Source organism: Triturus cristatus, chromosome 7 (assembly GCF_964204655.1).
Source record: "Triturus cristatus chromosome 7, aTriCri1.1, whole genome shotgun sequence".
NCBI lineage: Eukaryota > Metazoa > Chordata > Amphibia > Caudata > Salamandridae > Triturus > Triturus cristatus.
In genome coordinates this window covers 637,895,636-637,920,342 of record NC_140590.1, presented here as the reverse complement: position 1 = coordinate 637,920,342, position 24,707 = coordinate 637,895,636, and the positions used below count along the sequence as shown (strand labels likewise).

Genomic DNA, 24,707 nt, shown 5'->3' with positions numbered 1-24,707 from the left:
AATGAACTCCGACAGTACTTTCTCCTACCAACACATGCTAAATTCCCATGATTCACCAAGGTTAGAAATAGCATACTGCTGTTGCACAGCATCTTAGAAGGTTTTATCTAGATATAAAAAAAAGTTTGGTATAGGAAATGCTGCCATCCATTTTTATTTTTTAATTACATTTATTTTAGCTCAGAAAACATCCAACCACCTCCTTTTGTTAAACGGTGTTACATCTATTAACTAGATCAACAAAATGCTAGTGAATCAAGTATAGTTCAATTACTTGCTCAGATCTCTTGGGTGGCACATTGTGCACTGTCCTTATAAACAAATTACCAAAATGTTGCAGAATGATGACCGAAGGGGACAATTATGCATCATCTTTGTTCACTTTATTACTCAGCTTCTCTAATCAATGAACTACATTTTCCCCTGAAGAAACTTCCACCAATCACTATATGACAAACAGCAGTCTCCTCCTCCACTTCTCAGCACAGTGCTACACTCTAAGACATTAGCTACTGCAGAGGTTCTTATCAATTGTTCATTGCACGAATAGCAATAGCAGAATCGGTTTGGACTTGAAGCCGAGTCCACCATGAGCAGCAGCACATCGCAGCCCAAAGACGCTAAAGTGTGATAGCATTTTCTATATGGGCCCGCCCTAGACATGTTAGAGGCCGGCAAATTGAGGTTACAACATGCCGCTTATGGGTGTGGGTAGTCTTCCTTATATCTTGCTCACCAGGCAGACCCACGTCACAACAGGTATTGGGCAGGTTCCTAGACCAGAAGAATTTTCTCATGTACTGCTCAGACTGATGACTCACAGAACTAGAGGAACTGTCCACAGGAGAAGTCTGGTACTTCTTCATGAAACAGCGGACCGCCTTCCCCATATTTAACTAATACAGACAAGCTTCTCCACCTCAAATACACTACTTTGGTAGTAAAGTTGGCTTGTTATAAAGGTCATAAGGCACCAGAGGTGGCTAAGAATGCCCTAAGCACAGCAGAAGAGCATTTTTCGCTTCGAGCATCATTATGATGCTGGACGGTCGGAATGTTTAACGCTATTGCAGCAGTCAGGAGACCGCTGACATGTATGCACAGGTCGGAAATGCTGCAGGCATGAAAAAAGGGGTGCAGCACATGCCTCCACAGGCAACACCTCCGGCACATCCGTCCACGGTGTGCCATACACATGGTGCGCGGAGATGTGTGAGAGCACTACATGTGCCTCTAGGGTCACATTACAGTGGCCCATGGACGGGTGGGCTGTTTGGGGTCCCCATATTCATTTCAGACCTTTCCATGGCGTGGTTTCCGCCATGAAAAAGGCTGTCAGAAAGAGATACTGTAATTCCGACTGCAGTGCCTGCTTCGGCACCGCTGCCATTCTGGGATGCAGCTCCGGCCACCTCCCCGTCGGGATCTCGAATCCTGGCGGAGGAGGCAGTCTCACGACGTACATAAGTGGGCCCGACCACCAGCATTGTAATGCGACGAAGGGATGTCGGCGGTTGGACCGCTACAAACAGCCTGTCGGTGGCCCGACATCCATACCGGGCCCTTAGCGCCTTCCCACCACTTAATTGCTATAATAAAGATGAGGGATTGATAAAAAAAAAGGCCCACCTTCCAAGCGAAGTTTATGAAGGACATCAAGGTAACAGATCGCCCCTTGAGGGCTTGCCAGGACAAACTACTCAACGTGGTCAGGCTTCTAACTTTGGGTGATTCTTTGGAAATTAATTCGTAAAAGGACTGTGAAAATTCATGGCCAAGTTAATCTCTCTAGGCAAAATCCTCACTAAAGACGATTTTGAAGGGAAAAGGTTTTCACTGGGGCTGAGAGAGGCAAGGAATGAATTAGGCACACCTGAACTCTTACCAAGCCGCAGAGACCAGCGACATACCGCAGCAGGGGGATAGCTGACCGGGGCCTTCTTGCTGGGTGTCTCCCTCGCCGGCGGACCATCGTAGCCACAGCCGCGAGGGGAGACTACAATCCCCATGAGCCCCTGCTCCTCCTGACGTTACTTTCGCCACCAGCGCGCCCGGAGGCGCTTGATAAACGACAGCTCCCTCCGCGTCGCGGGACGCGCGCGGGCGACGCCGGGCTGAGCCCGGGCAGAGGGCGGGCCGTCTGTGGCCGTCCGGGGCAGGAGGAGGCAGGGCTGGGCCCAGTCCATAATATCGCACCATGGGTAAGCGCAAATGTGTGTCAAATACGGATGGAGGGAAAAAACCTAAAGTCCCCAGGAAATCAGACTCCATAATATCCTATTTGTCTTCTGCTGTGGGAGCCTTGTCCAAAGAAATTGCCAACGCGGAACATGAGTTGGGTATTGTATCCCCTTCTATAGACGCCCCACTGATTACCAGTGCCCCTTTTAAAACTCATCACGTGCCACTGGTCCCTGAGATTGTGGTTGTGTCTCACAAGACTAGCATGGCAGAAGCTACTGGCCTACCTGTTGTATTAACTGATGCGTCCCCTACGTTACAGCAGGTTCAGGTGCCCACTAGCAAGCCAAGGTCGATCACTAAAAGGAAGAAGAAGGTCGTTGGGGCGCCAACCACTGCTTCTCATCCTCCGGGAAATAATGTGGAGGATTTCTTAGAAAAACTATTTATTGACCGTATTGAACCCTTACTAATGGATGTTGCTAAAGACATTGTGGACACATTGAATACTTGCTTAGCGAGTTTATTGAAGAAGTGCGCACTTATTGAATCCGTGTCTAACAAACTCGTGCTGATTAAGGACCCCTACATAGTCTCCGGGGATGTTCTGGGAAATAAAGTTACCGCCCCAGTGAGTCAGGTTAGCGCCACGTTGATCCATAGGGACGTAAATTCAAAGTCTCTAGAGTCGAGGGCTCTCTGCTCCTTAGCTAACTGTACGGACCCTATCTATTCTATTCCAGGTCACTTGAATAAATCCCTAAAGCCCAAGCCCCCCCCCCCTGCTAGCTCCCCACCATCAGGCTGCCAATTGTCCATAAACCTGCCATCGGAAGCTGCGCCCCTCGTTGGCATTTTTATAGGAGTCCCCCTCAGCCCGGGAGAAACAGAATACACCACAGATTTAATACATAAGGCAAAACAGTGGTGTACTGAACACTCCAGTGGTGGGTTGAATATTTCAGGCAGATTAATTATGGCAAGACGGGTGGGGTGGATTGGTAATTCTACCAAACATTTACAGGGGGATTGTGTTATTGTTAATTTCAACGCCCCTGATCTGGCTGATAGATTGTTTTGGGATGGGTCGCCAATTTTAGATCAAGGCTGTATGAGACCAGTTCCGTTGGGATTATTTTACCCCCCCCCCCCCCGTTACACTATATCCCCCATCTTTATCTCAGCAGGCTTTCCATTTAACAGGTAAGGTGGGTGGGGCTCCAAATTTACTGCCAGGAGTGAGTGGTTTGGCCAAAAGTAGTCCCTCACATTCTGTTCAAGGGGCCCAAAATGCTTCTATCATTAGTCCCTCATTGAGGCCCGTACAAACAGTGCTTGCGGGCACGAGGCTGGTCACGAGTAACCGTTTTTCCCCCCTCTCAGATATCGAGGAACTTGATTGACGGTTGGCTCGAGTACCATTATTAGAATTAACGGGTACTCCCAAGACCGACACTCTATCTCGCTGTAAACTCATTACCTGGAACATACCTGGTATTAGAGCAAAAAGATCAGATCCATCCTGGGTGGATTTTGTTACTAAACATGATATTATAGCCCTGCAGGAGTCGTGGGACTCCTCTCCTACTTTTTGGATGGATGGTTATACTAGCTTTGTCGTGCCAGCAGTTTCTAGTGGTATGGGTAGAGCTAAAGGTGGCCTTATTTTTCTTTTCTCACTATCACTGAAAGGTGATTTTAAAATGATTAAGTCAGGTTCTCCTAACCTTTTAATTGTTGAATGGGCAGTTTCTACATCCCACAAGTTGTTACTAATTAATTTTTACAATTCATGGGATAGGGAACACGGTATCGACCACATTGTCCTTCTGGAAAAAAATGTGTACAGTTTCAGTCTAAATAACCATACTCAATTCGATTTAATTTTAATGGGTGATTTTAATATACATCCTTGTGGTGATCTTTGCCTCTTTGAGGAATTTGAGGGTCCAACAGGTTCCCTGGCTCCCCACTTTGAACACACAAAATCAGGGGAGGCTCTTGAAGACCTGCTGGCCAATTTTAACATGATGGAATTAATGAACTCAGAGGGGGGGGGGTGCGCACATGTACATATAAGGGGCACGACCATGGTTCAATAATTGATTATATATTCCTGACACCTGGTATTTTACATAGGGCTGTGACCTACAGAGCAATTAGCTCCCCCTATAGTGACCACAATCCGGTGTTACTCGAGTTAATTTGGAGTAACCTTAAGGTCACTAATGCGAGATCTTTGGGAGGGGAAAACGCCCTGTTACCCAAGGACAAAGGTAGAAGACTTAAGTGGGCAAAGGTGGTCCCGGTAATTTTTTTTGACAATCTTTTCCCTAAAATTGAGGCCAATGTAGCTATCTGTCAGAGCCAGCTGCTGCTAATTTGGATAAAATAGGGGCCTTTGAGAGCATATGTGCCCAAATATCTAATGATTTGTCAACTACATCATATAGGCATGGAAATAACCACTGCAAATGGTTTGATTCTAACTGCTCTAAAGCTCATAGGGCCCTAAAGAAGGCACTCTTAACTACTCCAAGAGATAGGGTCCTTATTGCCAAACTCAGGAAGGAGTACAAGTCTACTACTACCACTAGGAAGAATGCTATTAAACAAGATGCATGGGAGAGTCTACTTAGTACGGATATCCTGCGTGATAGTAGTCAGTTTTGGGCTATTATTAATCATCCCTTTTTTTCCGAACTTGAGAACACGGTCATGGATAATGTAATCTGTGACTCGAAATAGATGCTCCACTTCCAGGGAGTTTACGGAAATCCAGCCACCGACCTATTATATAACCCCACAGTGGCTGTTGCGTGTGCCCCTCTTGTTTTTACTTGTGAGGAAGTGGAGAAAGCTATTCTAGAGTCTTCTAGAAATAAAGCTCCTGGTCCCGATGGAGTGCCTGCAGACCTGTACTCTCATTTACCGAAATTTTGGGCTAGGATCCTAACAAATATTTTTTGTGCTGCTAATGGTAACACCCTTCCTTCTACCTGGGTTACTTCAATTATAGTGCCGATTTTTAAGAAGGGGCAGAGAGACGATCCGGGGTGTTATAGACCCATTTCTCTGCTCGACTCTGCGATCAAGATCCTGGGCAGAGTCTTATTGAAAAGACTGAGGGATAATATCGAGTGTTGACCAATGTCTAAATCTCCATCTGTTGATTTCGAAGTATACGGTGGCCAAGGAGGGGTCCGTATTTCTGGCCTTTATGGACCTCTCCTCGGCTTTCGACATGGTCAATAGGTCTAAGCTATGGGTTATTTTACTGGAGTTTGGTGTTGACCCAGCTCTCGTTCATTTTATGGCTTCTCTTCACCAGGAGTTGTTTTCAGTAGTTAGGGTTTCCAGGGAGGGCAGGTGCACAAATCGTTTCAAGTCCGAGAGAGGGGTTCGCCAAGGCTGTATTTTGGCCCCCCTCCTTTTTACCATTTATATTAATGGACTGGGAAAATGTTTGGCGAACGTGGGGGCGGACGTTCCGCGTGCAGGAGCCACGCTGGTACCAGCGCTCCTATACGCGGACGACGCAGTTTTATTAGCACGAACAGGAGTTGGGCTTCAAAGACTTTTGGATCAATTCGGGGCATTCATGGGCCACTTAGACTTAAAAATTAACGCCAAAAAGTCACACACGATGGTGGTAGGCAACTGTAGAAGTAAATCAAAACTCAAGACCTTTTTCTGCGAAGGGGAACTAGTCTCTAGAGTTGCGGTCTTCCCTTATCTGGGCGTCCTTTTTGACGATAAGGGATCCTGGGGCCCCCAGATTAAAGCGAAGAGCATATCTATGGCTCGCTCTTCAGCAGCCCTTATGGGCTTTTCAAGGAGACTAGGGTCTAGGCCTATGGAGGCCCTTTTGAAAATATATAATACTAAGTGCCTATCGATCGCCTCTTATGGCGCACCCTTGTGGGGCTATGTACATGTGGATAGGATCCAAAGAGTGGAGAACGGCTTTATTAGACAACTCCTCTCTCTCCCTAAATCTTCCCCGACCTTCGCCATTCACTCGGAGGTGGGCATGGATTATCTTACAGATAGGTTGAAACTGGCCCCCCTGACTTTTTGGTTAAAAACCTGGCTCAACTCGGAGCTAACATTAAATCATGCTATCTTGTCTGATGTTAGGGGTTTGGACCGAGCCCACAAAATTCCATGGATGGCCTACCTGGAAAAAACTTTTTATCGACTAGGCCGTATAGATCTTTTCAAATTGCCAGCTTCCATTAGGAAGGAGGATGTCAATTGGATAAAACCCAAATTCATGGAGAGGGCCAGATTGGATAGGGAGGAAAAGGAATTGGAGAAACCCGCGGTCAGGGCACATTTTATGTTAATCTCTTCCCCCTCTTTGGAGCCCTATCTCAAAATTGTCACCAAACCTTTACATAGGTTTTTGCTGACCAAATTTAGGTTTAATTAGATTCATCAGATCCTAGGTAGTCACCCCTCTTGGATAAAACCTGAATTAGGTCCCCCTTGTAATTGTGACAAATTCTCGCAGCAAGACACTTAACATTTTATTATGTTTTGTGAGACTTTCAGGGTCACAAGGAAAAGACACCTGTTACCATTATTGAAAGAGGCTGGCTTCATACAGGTTAAGCCCGCTCTGATTTATCTCCAGCATTTGGGGTCTATTCGTATTATTTTTTGTGTGGCAAGTTTTTTAGCGGCAGCCATCAGGATTAAAAAGCAAACCTCCCTCAATGGATTTAATGAAATATGAGAGGTTTTAAATAGTTTTTAATAATAACCAAATAATTCGCTTTGAACTTTTTAGGGTTTGTCCCGTTTTTTATGTAACATTGAAATTGAGTGTTTACATGTGTATTTTGTGACTGGGATTTTGTATTGTTGTTTTTAATGTCTTATGATTCTAACGAATCGAATAAAGAGTATTTGACTGACTGACTGAATTAGGAACTTATAAAGCGCCCAGCTACCCAAAAAGGGTCTACCGGCGCTGGACAATGCAGCAAGCAGAGCCCCTGGCTGGATTGACCAACAAGACCTCCAGAGAAGATAAGAGTCAAGATGCAATAATGGATGGCAGGACAGCAGGCATTACAGAAATTCTTCCCATCACAAGGGTAACACAGAAGCAGATCCAGAACAGCAGCAAAAGCCCAGGAGATTGCCATGGTAAGGATTAGCCCTTTTTTCCTTCTAAAGTTAGGGCTGGTTGGGGACCAGGAGGGAGATAATTTCTAGTGAAGTAGTGAGATCACATGGGACCTCTAGATTCTGGAGACCTACAGGGTTTTCATAACAGGAGAAAGGTCTAACACAAAAAAGGCTACTTATCCACCAGAGAGGTTTCTTAAACAATATATTTCTCCTGCAGAAGGACAAAGGGTACAGGCCAATTATAAACTAGTGGCTCGTTCATCATTTCAAAAAGCATGGAATTTATGTGCTGAGAGATGCGAAACTCCCTCAGGTTTACATATCTGAAGGACATGCATCTGACCGCTACATTCTTTGTCAATGCAGGACATTTTTTCAATTTTGTTGGAGGAGCCAGATATACAAGCTTTCCTGTGGTGCTTCAACAAACTGCTAAGACCAGAAGTGGAGTTCTGGAGATAGAAGGGCATCAGATTGATTACCCATCTGGTGACATCCTTCTGCTGGACCAATACTAACAGCCCAGGTGCAATCAGAACATTGCCACTGCACTGCTGCAGGTCCTCAGGTTCATTAATGACCATAAGTCGAATGGTCTCCCAAATGCACCACGAGTTTCCTGCGATTTGTGATAGTGGAGGCCAGACTGAATCTCCCTAGTAAGAAAACTTTTGGCCTCAGGAAAGAAAGGAGGAAGGCAATCCTGTGGGGCAGCCTCTCGCTCAGACAGCAGGGATAGTGGGAAAGCCCTATTCTTTCCATCCAGGTGAATATTCCAGCACCCCGGCAGTATAGGGCCCTGCAGAGATTGGAGGATTAGGAGTAAATCACTCTCCTCCTCTTCTGAGAGTTGGTAACAATGTTGCCGGAGGACAGGTGAGAGGTTCAGGGGTGGCTGGATCAGATGATGGTTCAGAGAATTGAAGAAGAATCTTAGAATCTGCCCCAGAATCAGAAACCAGTCACTGGGACATGTGAGGCAAAATCTCCAGATAAGGCAGATGGAACTTCTGATGCGATTAATTGCTATCAAGTCATTATGAGGGACAATGTGTCACTTCAGATCTCAGTGACAGTGGAGTACCTTCCAGGATGTCAAAATGTGGTCACAGATTGGTTCTTCAGATTGATTCAGGATGCTAGAGATTGGCTGCTGGACCTCAGCTCTAAATCGAGAGATTGGGGCCTTCCACAACAGACCTTTTTGCCTCCAGACTGAACAATCAGCTCCAGAATTACTTCAGCTGGTGCCCAGATCCCTTAAGAACAACAAAGGAGGGACTCCGGCTGGGTTGGATAGGGGTACAGACGTATACCTTCCCCATGTTTGCTACAATGGCCATAGTTTCAGCATAGATGATATGCCAGAGCAAGTAGAGCATTCTGGTGACTCAGAGGTCTACGGCTTTGTTTTCAGCACTGCTAATGTGATCATTGGACTTCACTGTGGCCATTCCCTAGTTGCAATTCTTTCTGAGAGATTAGAGAGAGGCACACCCTTTAATTTTGCTGATGGCCTGAAATATTACAAAGCATGTTGGTCGCTCCCAGAACTATCCGAATTCACTTCCCAACTCATAGCTGGCCTGTGTGGAGGGCCCCCTCAAGTGGAACTATCTAGCCTCGTGGAGATGGTTGTGGTTTTATGTGACAATGAATCTGGATCCAGTGGTTTCAATATCCTGAACTTGCCTTCCAGAATTGGCGGAGACTGGGGCTGGCATCTTGAACCATTAACAACTTTAGGACAGCAATTTCAGGATGAGCTTTCCAGTCAAAGACATATCTGTTGGTTTCCAAACTAATGAGGAGTCCGACTCTCTAAATCACACATTTTTGTTTCTCCTGCCTTTGGGACAAGAACTTGGTGTTGAATTCTTTCCTATCCTGACCCAGTGAGTTTTTATCCAGAAAGGAGTTTTTAGCTAAACTCTGTGTTGTGGTGTTTGGTCTCTTGTAGACATGTGTGGGACGCAGTGGCGTTAGATATTGCTGGCAGGATGTTTACTCCAGATGGAGTGACGTTTGCTTACTAGGAGGACCAGATCCAAATTTGATGTCTACTTCAAATATGGCTTTTTCTAGAGAAACCTAAACTGTGTGATGTTCATTGAATCAAAGATTATGAAAAGACAATGGAAGAGGACAGGGGAAAACCATTTACCAACTACGCTAACTAAGACCTTCAAGGCTGAGCAAATTAAGAAATGATAGATTAAGCATAATCCACACCTCTATGAATTTAATAGAATCAAATGTTTTCTTTTCAAATATGCCTGTTCATAGCCGGTTTGATGGTTCTAAAGGCAGCGGTTCTAAAGGCAGCGGTTGGGACTGGAAAGCAAGCTTGGGGCAGCCTAAAGAAGTTATTTATTTAGAATAGTTTGAAGGAAGTAATTCAGTAGTGTAACTGTTAATGGCTCTAGCACTAAACATGTCCTGTTCTGAGGCTCTATCCTGGAACAAGGACTACTCTTTACAGTAAATCGCATGCAGCACTTCATTGTTTTTGTTGCCGGCGATCAGTTTGTGTAAATGAGTAGAGGAGCACCATGAGCATCATTCTTCAAAAAGGTCAACCACGGTCATGCCTGGGAATTAAATACAGAGGAACTGTCTGTTGCTGGCCATCTGACATTTACTGGCTAAGCACCGGGTGGCGCTGCGCTGGATGGGAGGTCCAATTCCACGAACCAAAGAGTGGCACGTAGACATGCTGTATTGCAATACGCAGGCCTACGTACATAGCGAATTGCTTCCTCCCAGAAGTCGTCCTAGAAACTACTGGGGACCATACCAAACATACCTCTTAGGTAGAACTGATACTGCAGTATCAGATCCGCAGACTGCTCCCAATGTGGCACTGTTGCAAGAGACAGTAACAGACAATTGAGGGGCTCTCGGTGGAGGTTGGACCGCATTAGCGGGGTCACTGAGTAAGAATCGGACCGCACACGGGACACCGGTCAGTATAGCGACATGTTAATACCACGTGGATTGCTATTCCAACGGAGAATGTAATTGTATGTTTGAAATTCCCCGATTGCCTGAATCACACTTGTGGGATCTAATGATCTTTTGTACTGTAGTGATCTGTTGTACTGATATGCATAACCATGATGCAACTTTTTTTTATATTGTATATACCTTGATCAAAATGAAGCTAATAAAAACAAAAAGGAAAAAAAAAAATAGAGGAACTATTCTTATAGCAGTCAGTGTTATCAATATAATTAAACTCCAATCCAATTCTAGGATTAAACTACTAGGATCCTAAATAGGCCTGGGCGGTAAATTCCATTCCGCTCGCGGAATTTGGGTAATTTCGCGATCCGCGGAGAACGCAGAATTGCCCAAAATTCTGCGTTCCGCGGCTTCGCGGAATTTTGCTCGTTCACGTTCTCAAATTGCGTGTTCGCAAGATATTTCCCCCGAGCACGCAAACAGTGTTCACAAACAGGAAAAAAGCATCGCGAATAAGCAATTCCGCGTGTTCGCGGAATTTGAGTGCTCGCGGAGATTTTTTACTGTTTCGCGGAGCTTTGCGTCACGCGACTATGCAAATTACGCCCACCCCTAATCCTAAACTCAACAGCTATATACTCCAAGTTGGGTAACAACTTTGAACAGTGTGCTAAAACCATGGAAATAAAGTGTGTTCATGTCTGCATTTGCCAGTGTTATATCCTTAAAGCCATACTTGTGGGCTTTACCAAAGCTGTCTTTGTGTATATATAAAAACAGAGGAAGAAGAACAATGGCTAGGAGACAGATGGAGAAAGCAAAGGAAAAAGTAATATAAGGAAAAGCAATGGGTAATAAATAAATACACAAATAGGCAAAACAGACAGAGCAAACAAACAGCAGTCCAGAGCAAAATATAACAAGCATTTGCAATGCAATAGGTCTCGCAGTTACGCAAGTTTGAGCTATTGGCATTGTAAATGGCTATGCCTTTTATTTTGGTATTGGTTTTTAAAACATAAATAAAATACATTGTCATTTACAATGGCAATAGCTTAAACTCGCGTAAATGCGAGACCTATTGCATTGCAAATGCTTGTTTTCAGTCCTCTAGCAATATCATTTACATTGCGAATAGCTCCAACTTTAACAAAAGCGAGACTGACCACATTGCAAATGCTTGTGAAAACTGGGAAGCCAACTTTCCCCATTGCAAGGCACACTCACTCGTCCCGGGAGATTGAGCTTATGTTTAAAAGTGAAGTATATATAACAAGGATAAAATGCTGCATAACTAAATACTTATAAGGTCCCAAAAGCGAGACCTATTGGCTATGCCAATGCTCGTTTGTAATTCTCATTGTGATGGTCTGACCCACTGCTTGCCATTGCTTAACTTGTGAAAGGATGAGTTCTGGTGTCCAAAGCTGTGCTCAGAAGCACATGGATGGTACAGTTCAATGTTGGTAAACCCAGTGGCGTCACTAGGGGAGTGCGGACCGCACCGGGTGACACCATCACATGGGGTGACACGGACATAATGTCCCAAATGAGACTATTTACAATGTTGAACATATAATTGGATGATGGAAGGCGCAATACGGGTGTTTTTTGTTGCAAAACCGGAGTGCCAATAGTCTAACAGTCCACTAAGATGTAGAGATGCAGGTCTTATGACCCTGACATTCACGTATTGACGTAGGAGAAATGAGGAGGCATTTAAGGCACCAATATAGCGAGATGGCGTTTAATTGCACGAAAGGCAGAAACTGAAGTTTTGAAGCCGCTGCTGGTTCCCTGCATGAGGTAGGTTCTGGATGAGGAACGCGGTCATGGGGGAAGACTTTTTTATAGATCCTAAACGGGGAAAGTGAAGTAGCGCGGCAACCCGCAAACCAGAGCGAATTACAGCAGAGGTGAGGGCTGGCTGGGATTTCAGGGGTCCCGGGTAGCAGCGGCTTTCAGGCAAGCTTGGAAAGGGGGCCCTGTCAAAGCCAATAGCCCTCACTTGAACATGCGGCGCAACGCTTGTACTCTGCGTTCAAACTCTGGCATGGCACAAGGGCCAGGGGAGCTACTGCATGCGGCAAGCTGGCTGGGCGACTTAAACGCTCGCCGCTCACACGTGCGGTGATCTGCGGGTCACTCTTTGAATCCCGGCATGAATGACTCGGCCTTTCAACCTTAGATAACAACAGCTTTTGTTTATAGTGCTTAGTAGCAACTATATTTCCCAAACGATGCATAGGATCCATTGCAGAAAGCTCAATTCTTCAAGCAGGGAAAACCAATGCAAACACAATTCCGATGAAGTTCAGCTGAAACAGTCAGACTTTTTCTTATTATTAAAATAACACAGGGGTTGTAAGCATCATAGAGATGTGGCCGCCTTCAAAAGCTAAAAAAAACTCCTATGAAACGAGAACCAATGTCACGTAAAGTGAGTAACTCTTCAACTGGAAGAAAGCAAATACATTCGATTGAGGGGTGCTGACGTGACCAATTACTTTTCGCTTTTAAATATGCTTCCAGGGCACCCGCCTCATATAGTGTGAATAATAACTCTCCCAATTGCTGGACTCTGTGGTACTCTTTTTCGTGCTGGGAGGCAGAAAAAGCTGTGCTGGCGCCTTTCACTGACTCGAATTTCAGGTTTGCACACACATCTTTTTAGCAGCTGCATTGACCTGCTGAGCCACGATTGAGTACATTGCCTTATATGTGCTACTTTCTAACTGATACAGGTAGCGACCAGTCCAGGGCAACTTGCAACTGATTTAAGATTCCCTACAGTTATACCTGTAGCTCATTCCCCCATTACAAAAATGGTGTAAAAGTAAGTAGGCCGGTATTATCATTATAATTGAGAACTATAGGCATGCATCCCGTTATTTGGCACTGGCGGACTCGGAGGAGGTCCATCATGGGGTAAGTCGTGAGGGGGTGACACCATGAGTTACCGCACTGGGTGATATCAACCCTAGTGATGCCGCTGGGCATACCGAATACCAAGGCTGCATAGTCCTAAATCCACCTCATGTCTCTTTGCCACATTCAGACACTCCGTGCCGGTTTAACTCCCTCATGCGGGTACCTGTTTTCTCCCTTTGTGACTGTTTCGAAGTCTTTCTCCCTCAGTCTTTCTACTTTGTGTATTTTTCCTTCTCTTATTCTTGTAAAATTCAACGGAAAGGTTAGTGCCGGTCCCCAAAAGTGAGTGCTTGTGGCCCCCACGGCTCAAATTAAGCACTACTTCATTCACTCTCCACATGCACCTGAAGCCTGCAGATCCACTTAGCACTCATTGTCATTCCTGGTGCGTGCGGCTGTGAAGCCATGCATCTTTCCTTGAAACACTTAGTTGTGGTGCATTGAGGAATCATTGACTTTCTCGTATATGCCTGTGTGAAATAAAGGTTTTGATCTATATGCCGTTCTGGGACACTTCCAGGAAAGGAACATTAACATGTCCTGTAGGTTTATGGCTCAACTTTGTTTTCCCTGACTCAGTATTAAGTTTATTCTCCTGAGCATTGAGGTAAATTGTCCCAGTGCGCCTTTCCTTTGAGCCCGCGCAGGAGTGCAGGTAAGTTTTATGTAATGTTCTGTGGCATTAAAGATGATCCTGTTTCATGAAGTGGTTCCCTCGGATTGACTAGAGGCAAAAATAAATTACCCCTGTTTGTGTGGTTAATTTGAAGAGGTGCTTGATAGTGGCGTGCGGAGGAGAGTGAAGCTAGGATTCCTTTGCACTGGGGTATGGTAGTCCTGCCCATAATCTCTGGCGCTCCTATCTTTTAGGCTAACTTTCTTGACATACATTTTTTTGACAGCAAAACTGTTTAATGGACAACTCTAGTGGCCCTTAGCATCACTGCAGTTATGCCTTCCATTCCTGACTCTCCATAATGAAGGAGTAATTAGTCTATGAAGTCGTGCCTTACTTTGTAGCCAGAATCTAGGGACGGATTGTTTTTTCACACATCGGGCAAAGGGCGTTATTTTTAAAGGGACCCACGCATCAATTTTTTTTGTCTGATAAAGTATTTGTATATTAAGGTTCTTGAAAGGTTCTGGGGTCTCAGTCTTCCAAAGTCCCCTTGGTCTTTTTCCTGCTTTAACTTAGTGGGCAAGTGTGAATGTACTAATTCCTTTCTCACATGCAAATTGTGCCTTAGGTTGCGTGTTATTTTGCTAGAGAATTATGAGACACACTTGATTTTTTTTTTTTTTAAACTACCAGCATTGTGATGAAAAAATAAAAGATACATTTGTGTAGTGATGGGACAACGGGAGCATGGTCTGGAGCATCTAACGCAGCCCTACCGAATATTTAACAGTGCAGATACCGTTCATACAGAGTGTTCCCTCCTTTAGAATTGCGCAATAATTAAAAATACAGTGCCCCGCGTACTTTATCCAGAGGAATAGTATTGCTATGTTGTTTTATGGGGTTCTGCATATATAGGGGTCTTATTTTTGCCGGCAAAATTTTGATAACAGACTATTTTTTTAGCATTTGGCATATGAAACAAATCCAAATGTTGCCTTGCAGATGGATCAAGGAAGGTGCTAAATGTCAGATATGTGGTTTAAGCACGTTTTCATAGACTGCTCAGGAGCACCCCACCGCACGGACAGCACAATAAGGAAATATCGCTTAGAGCATCTTGTTCTTGGAAAGGGAATTGTGTTTTTCCCTCTGAAAAGGGCACCTTGTTTGCTAGAAAGACGTGTTATTGGAAGTGGAATGACCTGAAGTGGGGGCCGCCTTTCATGTTGGAATGTGTGGCAGACTTTAGGGGAAGCGTGGAGCTAGCTGCCCTCCATCAGCAGGCTCTCTATATATAGGCCTCGAGGGGCGCTTATCATACCCTGGAAGGGCGCATCGCTTCACTGAAATGTCCGCATCTTTAATCCGCCGTTGTATTCCCCCTCACTGTTTGATTTTGAAGTGCATTCAACCATTTTGCATCAAATTCAGAGTCTCGCGTGTTGTTTGCACTTGCGCCCGTCTTCAAGGAGGGTGTGTGTGTGTGTGTGTCGAGTGATATGTGACGTACGAGCTCTAAAGAGGGTCGCTCTCCACCTTACCGTTGGGCCCTGCCAGGTGCTCTCTGCTGGTGATTACAAGACGGGTCACGTGCATTTCTTCGTGCACTTGCCCCCGAGACGTGTGCTGAAGAGATTAGGTGCTTGGCATTTGACAGCAAAAAGCAACAAATCTTATCTGGTTTTCCAGGAAGGCCATTATAATTTAACTGCGCCGACGCTCTATTCCGCCATCTTTCTGAAAGTTGTGGGGTGGTCTCGGTCAGGCCGCTCATTTTGTTAAAAAATATTATTGTTATAAACACGTATAGTGCAAAGCTTCACGACCATAGTCCTCAAAGCACCTTGAAGCGCCCGAGCCTAGGTTTAAAACAAGCATTTGCATTGCAATAGGTCTCGCATTTACGCGAGTTTAAGCTATTGGCATTGCAAATGACAATGCATTTTATTTAGGTTTTAAAAACACCAATAAAAGGCATTGTCATTTGCAATGTCAATAGCTCATACTCGCATAAATGCGAGACCTGTTGCATTTCAAATGCTTGTTGAAGATTTGTTCACAGGAGCTGCAATGCTGTTCATTATGGCTAAAAAAAATAAAAACAGGCGAAGTCAATGGGTTTTCTAGGCTTTGCCAATGCTTGTTATGTAATACAACTGCAGAAGATGAGCTCTAAAGACCATGGGTTGGAGGTACCCTAATCGGACTGTGCTGAGAGTTTATACCCATAGCTGAATGCGCCCTATACAACTGTCAAACTAAAAGGTAAAAAAAATATGTAAACTTAGACAACTATATAAAAAGCAGCTACTCCACGGTTAATAAAGAAGCCCAAATGTACTGAAATAAAAATATTTTCCACTCAAACGTGACACTGTCGCACCAAGACACCAACGAGTAAATCTCCGATACAGGATGTAAAATGCAGTATTCATCCGCCGGCCCCTCTTATCGGCCCGACACAAAGTGCAGCCGCCTGCTTATCTGGCATCTGGGCTGGTTTCCTGCACCGCTCGCCAGCTGTCGCCTCAGACATGTGCCTCATGAAAGGACCCTCGCGGAGGAACCACTAGGCCCGATAAGGAAGCGAGCTCCGTTCCGCAAAAAGGCGCCATTCAGGAGCCATAAACTGCTGCAAAGGGAAGGCTGGGCAAAGTCAACAAAACCCCATCTGCGAGTTTTATTAATAACAAGCTCGGTTAGCGATACATTATCAATGCTACAGTACATGACAACTAGGAAGGCGGGGAAACTGTACACGTGAGCCTTGTTACGACATACATATAAAAAAGCATTGTCAAAACCTACAGGTCGCGCCTGCTATGCAGCATGGTTGAAAGTGAACAAACAAAACGGTATAACACGGCCACAGTTGATCACTTCATACTGCTTTCTTTTTTACTTTCAGCCACGCATAGCCAATTGATATCGCACTGCCGAGACCTACAGGCTTTGCCAATGCTTGTTTACCATCAGGCTTTGTTCAACAGAAAAAAAATACAAAGGAAGAAAGAGGGAGAAAGATATGAAAACAACGATAACAGAAGAAAGCTGTAATGAAAAATAACCTACAGGAGTGAGATAAGCAGACAGCAAAACTAGTTAAATGGAAGAGGCATGAAGAACACAGACTAATGCAACTGAGGAGTGCAGCAGAAAGCCCCGAAGCAAACCTCTGAGCCCCTGCACTTTTTTTGGGTGGTGGGGGGTTTCATTTGGAAGAATTCAGACAATCCTTTGACACTTCAGAGAAAGCTATAGGACAACAAGCTCAGCCGGCTACTGGACAGATGTGGAAATCAGAAAGATGCCATGCCCCCTCCAGGCCACAGGGCACTATGTACACAAGAGAAGTGGTCAGCCGCTCGGTCGAATTAGTTCCTGGTCAGATGTCTATTACGCAGGTGTAATTCACGTAATTTCAGAAATCTTGTACACTTGCTACGGGAAATTATGACATAGTGCACAATTTCGCCACGCAGGCAGCACAATTATAGCGCAGGAGCAACATCAATGGCCAGAATGCAAGTGGTAGTCGTTCACGCGATTTGTGTTTCTAGCACACTTTTTTTTCCCCCTCGGAAAAACGAGTCCTCGCAATTGCAGGATATTTTCCTAAAATTCTGCATAATTTCACACACCCCTAATTCTAATGCACTGTGAATCTAGCACGGTTTGCCTCGCACATCCCAATTGCCCCCCTCTCCCCACCCCCCCGACACCACTCGCTCTCCTATTAATCATTACATTTGCTGCACCGCTGTAGAAACCATGGATGGGAGCCTTTGAAATGGCAGAAATAACCTCGCGCTGAAAAGCATCGGGAGGGAATGAAGGGACCCGTGAGACATCCCCCCCCCACCAATTTGTAATCTTCTGCCAGGCCCTGAGCACGTCACACTAAACCAGTTATTTCCGTACCGTGGGGGGATTTATTCCATAGAAGGACAAACTCCAGCGTTAATCTAAGCAGAGCTCGGGCTGGAGAGCAGCCAGCAGACAAACCTGGGATTCCCACTACAACAAGCACGCTCCGCTTTCACTTTCGTCCGTCGCGAAAGCGTTCTCGTCTTTATGACGCCATGTGTTTGAAACACATGGCCCCATAAAGATAAGAAAGCTTTCACGGCAGAAGGAAGGCAGACGAGCCCGTCCAAATGAGACGGCTCAGAAAGCTGGACGAAAACGTCACAAACACCTCTTTTCAAATGACTGGCCACCGTTTAGCATAAACGGTGACGCCAGCCAATGGAAAAGAGGGGCGGGGCTTAATGCCCTTTACACAAAATAACTCCAAACATTCAATCTCGCCAGCGAGACTGCGCATGTGCGCAGCCCAGGCAGGCGAGACCTAAAAATGGACCGAAAAGCCCCTTTGGTGCCAAAATGTATCAAGAAGAAAATAAAAACAGTGGTGCGCGCGCACCACAGAGGAGCAGGGGCTAGGGAGCGCGACAGCGAAGCGAACGCGCGCTGCTGCGCATGCTGGCCACCGACGGGAATGGGCGGAGCAAAGGCAGGACATGCGCCCGCCTTTGCCCAATTGCGTGCTGGCTTTTTTGTGTGAGCAGCTTTCAGAACCCCATACAAAAGGGCTCTCGCTAAAAATGGATGTTGTAGTGAAAAAACATAAAGATGATTTTTTTCTGTATGAAATGCGAGAGTAAGATAAAACGTTTGATGTGGGATTACTCAGGGTATGTCTGACATGTAAAATAATTGTAGATTGCTCACCAAACAACCAATAAAAAATAAGTTAACAAGCATTTGCAATGCAATCTGTCTCGCCTTTGGGGCCTTTTAAGTATTTGGCTATGCAATACATTTAGCACACATTACTGCAACGTAGCTTCGCTTACATGTATTTGTAGCACAATGACATTCCCAGATGATAGTAATCACCACAACATATTCAATACTTGAGACCTACGCCCCAGATTCAGGGGAGCAAATTTAAAGTTATAAGAATGGCTTTGTTACCTTGTTCTTATTAGCTTATTACTTATCCTTTGACATTCCAGTAGGAATGGCATTGGCACCTTATCTTTATGTGAAAGATAATCTTCATTTTTGCTTATGTATTTCTGTACTGAACTTGTATTAACATAATCAAGAGTTGTTTGGACAATGCTTATTACGAATGATTCTAGAAGCATTGTTCAATATTTTCCGACCATCACCCGGAAGAGAATGAGACCTGTAGGTAGGTAGATAAAGAATTCTTTATTGGCATTTGTTTGTGTACTGTGGTTTTCTATAAAACTCAATAAAATATTTGCTACACAAAAATACAAATGTTCAAATTCCAGAATACTAGGTCCATAAAGCCAGTAATTACTTAGGGAGTCATGACATGGGGCTCCTTGGCAGCTGAGTGAATTCTTAAATGTAGATGTATAGGTTAACGACGCTTAAATGGCATAATGTATGTATTAAATGCAGTTTATACTGAATTGTGTTCTGAAATTACAAAACCCGTCCGTTTACTGTATTTTGGTCAGTTCACAGCAATACTGCTTTACTGTGATTCTGCCGACCATGAATCACTTAAAAAGTAAAAATAAATCCATTTTACGGAAGAGCAGACAAGTGGCACATGTTGCTTCAAATAAACAGTGTTATTTATCACACTCAGTATATACACCATTACCCGGGGGGGAGGGAGGGGAGGGCGAGGGCGGGTTGAATACTGAATGTGATCTATACATCTCCATACTCAGAGTTTGTCAGGGAAACTGAAACAATGTGGAATCTGTGTTTGCCTTTATGGTTACCTGAAGAAATCTGGGAGGGGGGAAAACTGCGAGCACACAGTATTTATCGCACGTGGTAATACACCATATGGAATTTTACACAACTCAGAAATTCTCTCTTAAATTATAATCTGGCCAAAACGGTCACTCACAACCAAAACGGTCACTCGCAACTCCTCCACCCTCATGAAAACGCCCTCCACAAAAAAGTAAAAAACAAACGACTTACCACTTCCACTCCCTAGAACCACCACATCTAAGAGAACACACATTAAATCCCACACAAGATAACTCCGTACTCCAAACACCACTAAGCTTTCGTCAATCAGAACGCAGCATTTGTTACCCTACCAAGCTCTGAAATTTCCGCCCCAAAAGAAAAAGGACTCAATTACACGCACATGCAGAACCCACTCAACACGCACCAATGAAATATGAAGTACCTATCCCCCAAAAAAATGAACCGAAAACCCCACTGCTCGTAGAGCTTAATATAACCCCCACACAAGAGCAGACACTGCTTCGAAGGAGCACTTGGGCGCACTTCTAGCCTAAAACAAAGCATATAATCCCAAAGAAGCACAACACATTTTTAAAGCATTATTTAACCTCACACCAAGCAGCACAAAAGTCCCATAACTTAACGAGCACAAACATCGACTCACCCTACCCAGAGGAGATGAGACCCACTCCCAAAACAGAACATACAACCCGCACCTTACTGAAAGGAGCATAACACCCACAAGTACACACCCACAAGTACACACACACACTAACAGAATAACGCCCCGCCTTCTTTCTGAAGCACATAACACCATCCTCGATGCTACACACTAGTTTGAACTCTTCCAGAAGTTCCCGACCATGGAAGAACCGCAGGGGCTTTGCCAGCCAGAGGCTGTGGTTACCGGGGTAAGGCAGCGGTCGTAGCGCCCCATGGAGGTAGAACACCGGCTCCTGTGCTAATGGGAGGAAGAGACTGAAGACGTCCACGTCACAAAACATCTAACCGCCCTTATTGCGCACCATTAGCTATTGCTGTAGAGAGCGTTGTGCGCGCTTCGGGTGCCTGGTGTCACAGCAGGTAAAGCTAAGCACCCAGACGCGGCTCTCAAAAGCAGTTAAAAAACAAGCATTGGCAATGCCCCGAGATCACCACCGCGGCCTCGAGCTAAGAATGCCCCCAAAGCAAAGCAGGCTCCTACGAGCCAGCTCTCACTGCCAATGTCCGAGAGCCGACACACCCACACTCTTGCCCCCACCCCAGGTGATTAATAGACATAAGCAGTGTAGGTAGGGGAATACCGAGAGGGAGTGTGGGCCGCAAGTTCACTGATGTGACGCCGGCAGGGATATAAATGTTAAATTACCCAAACACCTCAATGAAAATATCGGAGTGTTTATTTTCTTGGACATGTAATAACACCAACGCTTTTATATAGCGCTTGATAAAAGAGGTTAGTGCTCTGACTGCTCACCAAAGAAGCCTTGCACGTTTAATCAAATTGGCTCCTTGTTCCGAGTCTCTGAAAGACGAAGGCTGAATTTGCTTTGGTGTGGTCAGAGTGTGTCGCGGGCAAGCCGAATGTGAATAACAAAGTACGTACCATCTAATGAGGGAGAGAGTGTCACGCCGACGGTAAAAGATCAAATCCCGGTGGGCGTGGCCAAAAGGTGACAAGGCGGCAACAAGGAGGAACTAAAAAGCCTCGTTTGCAATCAAAAGCCAGCGGTTTGCATTAAAGATGATGCTGGCCAATAAAAAAAAAGATGGGCGGGGCTTCAACTCCGCCTCCGGGAGCTTTGGAATCTGAATTGATTCCAAGAAGCTCTCAGATGCCGAGAGCAGCGCATGTGCGCTGCTTTCTCCAGCCGAGACCTAAAAATCAGATACTCCTTAAGGAGGAGAAAAGGCACACTTTAATATGTTTTTAAGTATGTGGTAAAAATAAGCACTGCAGACAGCTGCACGGTCAAGCCAGACTTTAAAAAAAAAAAAAAGAAATACATTAAAAAATACAAGTGACAGAAATTGGTACTCCTATGAAAACAGGAGTAACCAAGTACGTCACAAATGCAAAAACTGATTTACTTTACTTATGACTACTGTCAAATGTTTCTAACCTGCGGACCATAGAAACAGGTAGTGGCCCTTCAGGCAAACGTAATGATATAAATCACACACAGAATCTCAGCAGGGTTCTGATGGAACTAATAAGTCTCATGTATGTTTAAATAAGATCTGTGACTGAACTCTAAAGTTCTAATGAAAGGTGCGCTGCATTCTCAAAATCCTTCTGAAGTATCTGGGAGGGTAGGGGGTAGTGGAAGAGTGAAGGGATTAGAATTCCTTGCTTGGTAAACATGCCGACTTAAAAGAACAAAATACATTGAACAGATAGGATACAGATTTTCTCAGCAGCACTCATCAGCTATTGGTGGAACCACAGCAAACTGAAGGAGTTGCCAACATCCAGAATGGAGTGCGTGACTCCATATAAGCAGTGCCTAAGCCAGTGATTCCGCCTAAGTTTTCACTGCTCCAACTAGGCCCAACTAGCTCACTTATTAAGATGGTGGTGCTTGCAAAAATGATATAACTTACACAAGTGTTACTCCTTCCGCAGTTGATCCATCCGGATCAAAATGGATTTGTGCCGGGCAGAAACACTTCCCACAATATCCGGCTGCTGTTCCATGTACAGGACCAGATCCGTGACAGTTTCCCTCGTGCGGCGTGTCTGGTCCTGGATCTGGAAGAAGCCTTGGACACTCTCTCATGGGCATACTTATTTCGGGTCTTGCAACAAATGGGAATAGGACCTCGCGTCCAGGCATATACTAGGCTCATATACTCCACGCCCACCTCCAGAGTGAGAATAGGCCCCCTCATCTCCGCCCCCTTTTCGGTCCGTCGCGGCACCTGGCAGGGCTGCCCGCTTTCCCTCCTACTTTTTGCCATGGTCATGGAGCCCTTGGCAGCCTCCCTCCGTGCCACGGGTGAGGAGTGTGGAATCCCTATTGCCCATTACACCCATTCGGTGTCACTATACGCCAATGACGTCCTCGTATATATCCGGGATATTGCAGCAGACCTCACCTCTATACTACGCATTTTACAAGACTTTGAAGAAATGGCTGGACTCAGAGTAAACTGGTCCAAGTCCACCGTCTACCCCTTGGTACAGGCAATGCCCCAGTGCCAGCTGAGGCTAGGTAACGTGGACATTTCATGCAGCCCCCAGGCAGTATGGTACCTGGGAGTTCGACTGTATCATACACCGCAGGACATCTACGAAGGTAACTGTCGAAAGCTGATGGCGGGCACCAGATCATCCATACACTTCTGAAAAGATCTCTTGCTAGCAGTCACGGGCAAGATAGCGATCGCCAAAATGATCCTAGTCCCAAGACTCCTATATCTCTTCTCCAACCTCCCAGTGGATCCCCCCCCCCCCCGCTCGTTGTTCAGCGAACCAGATGCCCTGCTAGGGACCCTTATCTGGGGCTCTGGCCGCAGGCGTATCGCCCTGGCAAAATTGCAGCTACCTCTCGACCAAGGAGGGCAAGCTGCGCCATCCTTGGAGGCTTACTTCCTGGCCGCCCAATTACAATGGGTGTCCCGTTGGACGGTGGGCCGGGCGCAGAGGGAACAAGTCACCACGGCTGGACAGCTTCAAACTCCCACCATCCATCGCATACTACTACCAGGAGCTGCACCACCCCCCCGACCAATCCACTCCAGCTGATGACGGCGAAAGCCTGTCACGCACGCATTCACAGAATGCATTGAGCGGCGCCTCCGTACTCCCCTCTCCTGCCATTGGTAGGGCTTCCCAAAGGTTGCACACATTACACGGAGAGAATGCTGCACATATGGACAGAACATGCCCTGGCGGTCGTTGGGGCGCTCTATTTTGACGGACAACTGCAGACATTTGAGGAACTCGTGAAGGACTTTGAGCTCCCTAGGGGACAGTTCTTGCTGCACAGGCAGCTCTTAAGTGACTGCCGTAAACATTGGCGCACAATTGATGAAGAACCCCCTACACACCCGGTCCTCCACGCAATCCTACAAATGGGCCCTGGGCGACACCTAGTTACCTGGATATATAAAGCCACCCGATCCCTCAAGCAGCCCACACTCTCATCCCTCAGGGAACAATGGGAAACAGACTTTCGCAGGCCTTTACATGCTAGGGAATGGGACAAAGCACTAGCGTACACCAAGAAGGTATCCCGCAACTACCGCTTCAAAAACATACAATTGCATATCCTGCATCGGGCATATCTCACTCCTGAAAAACTCCAGAAGTATTTCCCCAACGGTTCCTTCACCTGCCCTAGATGTCAGGAGCCCGCTGCCTCATTAGGTCTCGCCTGGCGAACGCAGCGCGAAGCGCTGTCGCCAGCGAGATCTATTGTTGCTGACTTGCCTCGGAAGTGGGACAGGAGATGGGCACGCGCAGGCTCTTGGCGGATTTGAGTTGGTGTACGCGCTTACAGCCACGCGGCGTGCACATCTCCTGTCCCCCTTCCCTCGCAAGTCAGCATGCAGTTTCACTTTCGTGAACATTCACTCGTTAAAAACGCAGCATTTGGGCATCCGCAGGGCTTTTGGCGCTTGCATGTAACGTGTACAGCTGGTGCTTGGTGCCGTGTTAATTAGGCTCGAGGCAGTAGTTTCTTTGTGAACGCGCTCATAAAAGACTCGGGCCCCTCTCAATTCCTGAACTATGGCTATGGCGCAGCGGTAAAAATACAAGAACCACACCAGAGAGGTACGATGGACCTGCGGCACCTGTACCTTGGTACCCACATGCTGCGGTAATTACCTAGCCCTCGAACTCCAGTGCTCGCGCCCCTTGCGCCATTTCAATGTGTACATATTATCAGGTTCGAGCCTTATGCGCGCTCCGTCATACTACATGCCGCGCTACATCCGCTAATAGCGAACGGGAGGGTTAGTGCTCAGGGCGCCCTATACTGCCTTCTTCATTCAAGCGTAAACAAGCGGGCCCATTCCTTTTTAGCGCTGGGAGCTAGGCGATTTGCCCAGAATCACCGGATGTTTGAGGGTCGGTGCCGAGACTCGAACTGGATTCCCCAGCTTC

General features: G+C 45.9%; 1 protein-coding gene across 1 annotated transcript in view; it reads right to left on the bottom strand.

The window, feature by feature from the left end:
- Positions 1 to 24,707, bottom strand: part of PSMD12 (proteasome 26S subunit, non-ATPase 12) — a 181,876-nt gene that overhangs the window by 109,271 nt on the left and 47,898 nt on the right. The window lies entirely within an intron of this gene.